The sequence below is a fragment of the Odocoileus virginianus genome, chromosome 6 (assembly GCF_023699985.2).
Source record: "Odocoileus virginianus isolate 20LAN1187 ecotype Illinois chromosome 6, Ovbor_1.2, whole genome shotgun sequence".
In the NCBI taxonomy this organism is placed as follows: domain Eukaryota; kingdom Metazoa; phylum Chordata; class Mammalia; order Artiodactyla; family Cervidae; genus Odocoileus; species Odocoileus virginianus.
The window spans coordinates 79,666,387-79,668,801 of NC_069679.1; the positions used below are offsets into that span (position 1 = coordinate 79,666,387).

General features: G+C 43.7%; 1 non-coding gene across 1 annotated transcript; it reads right to left on the minus strand.

The window, feature by feature from the left end:
* Positions 1 to 1,709: 1,709 nt before the first annotated feature.
* On the minus strand, positions 1,710 to 1,782 carry TRNAK-UUU (transfer RNA lysine (anticodon UUU)). Its single transcript has one exon. It is a non-coding gene; the product is annotated as a tRNA-Lys (tRNA).
* Positions 1,783 to 2,415: the final 633 nt, after the last annotated feature.

Consider the following 2,415-nt stretch of genomic DNA (forward strand, 5'->3'; position numbering starts at 1 on the left):
TCCCGACCCAGGGATCGAAACATCTTCTGCATTTCAGACAGGTTCTTTACCATCTAAGCTAGCAGGGAAGCCCATCCCTTGCAGGGTAGGAGGCTTCATTTGAGGTCATTTTGTCCTTCAGACACATTTTGTTACATTTTTTAAAACTTAACTTTTAATCTTAGAATAGTTTCAGATTTATAGAAAACTTGCAAAGGTAATACAGAGTTCCCATTTTTGCACACCTGGTTTCCCCTAATGTGAATGTGTTCTTACCTTAAGCAGGTACCCTTGTCACAGTGAAAGAACCAGCATGGATACATTATTATCAGCTGAAATTCATAAGGCTTCTCAGGTGGTGTTAGTGGCAAAGAACTGTCTGTCAATGCAGGAGGTGTGAGAGATGTGGGTCCAATCCCTGGGTTGGGAAGATCCCCTGGAGAAGGAAATGGCCACCCACTCCAGTATTCTTGCCTGGAAAATCCCAGGGACAGAGGAGCCTGGCAGGCTACAGTCCAGGGGGGTCACAAAGAGTTGGACACGACTGAAGCAACTTAGCACAGCACACACTTCTTTCAGTTTTCCATAGTTATTACCTAATGCCCTTCTGGTCCAGGAGCCCCAGGACACCATATTGAATTTAACCTTATCTTACTTGGCTCCTCTTCCCTGTGAGAATTTCTTACATCTTCCTTGCTTTTTTTTGTTTTTGTTTGTTTGTTACTTATTTTATTTTTTGAGATGGAGATATTATTGAGGTAATGTCTCGATAATTTGATATTGAGATTTTTTGAGATATTATTTTATTTTTTTGAGAGATACAGGCAGGGTATTTTGTAGAATCTCCCTAAATTAGGACTCGTCTAATGTTTTTCTTATGATTAGATTGGGCTTTGTGAGAAAGATCACAGAGGTGAAGGGCACTCACATCAGCTCAATCGATATGACTTATCACTGTGATTCAGCTTGACCTTGATCATCTGACTGAGGTCGTGTTTGTCCAGTCGCTCCACTGAAAGTTTGCTCATTTTTTCCCTTCTATACTGTACTCTGAGGAAGGAGCCTTTCTGTCACTTTTGAGTCTCAAAGAAAAGAGCCTGAGTCTCCAGCAGTGATTGTTTAACAGGGTTTTCCATAAGCAATTTATTATTTCTGGTGCAAGGAACACTGTTGTTCAGTTGCTCAGTTCTGTCCCACTCTTTGCGACCCCATAGACTGCAGTACACCAGGCTTCCCTGCCCTTCACTATTCCCTGGAGTTTGTTCAAACTCATGTCCATTGAGTCGGTGATGCCATCCAGCCATCTCATCCTCTGTCGTCCCCTTCTCCTCCTGCCTTCAACATCTGATGAGTTGGCTCTTCGCGTCAGGCGCCTAAGTATAGGAGCTTCATCTTCAGCATCAGTCCTTCCAATGAATATTCAGGGTGATTTCCTTTAGGATGGACTGGTTTGGAACATTACAAAACAATATTTGGACCCATTCTCATGGATGACTAGGGAAAGTGAAAGTTGCTCAGTCGTGTCTGACTCTACAGTCCATGGAATTCTCCAGGCCAGAATACTGGAGTGGGTAGCTGTTCCCTTCTCCAGGGGATCTTCCCAACCCTGGGATCAAACCTAGGGCCCCCACCCCACCGCCGCATTGCAGGTGGACTTCTTTAGCAGCTGAGCCACAACGGAAGCCCAAAAGCTTGGTATCCTCTAAGCACAAGAGGATGCTTAAACCTCCCGCCTGGACAGGGACATGAACCCTGGACCCTCAGATTAAAAGTCTGACGCTTTACCGACAGAGCTACCCAGGCTCCTGAAGGCTCTTTTCTTGCAAACAGAAGATGGTGCGTTTGCCTTGGGCTGGGTGTAAGGAGGAAGGAAGCCTTCACTGGTAATGCTAAGCCCATGTCACACTCGTGATCCTCGTTTGACAGGCACCAGTGGACAAGCCTGCCAGGCCTGTCCAGGCATTTCAGGGATCGGGGTGAGTCGAAGTGGAGGCTTGCAGACTGTGTTTCCAATGAAGTAAAAATTATAAATTAAGCAAACCAGCTGTTGGATTATATTCTATCCTCCTGCCAAAAGAAATACTCCTTCACAAAAACGTGTGCAAAGCTAGAGACGTCAATAACTGCAAGTTGGTGAATATCAAAGGCAGCTGAATTGAATTATTATCACACATACCCCGGTGTTCTGTTGATGGTCATGTTTAGGTGAGTCATAAAGACATAGGTAATTTACAAGTTACACATTTATTCCAAAATTTTAATTTTTCCTGCCTTGGATTCAGCAATATCTCCACCTGGGTTGTTTAATTAAGATTTTTCACAAAATTTCTGCTTTGTTAAGAAGGAGTGCCAAATTAGGTAATCTTCTTAAGGCATTGAAGGTTTTAGATAGTTTTTTATTCCAAATTGGGGAAACCAGTTTGCTGGGGCTATAGC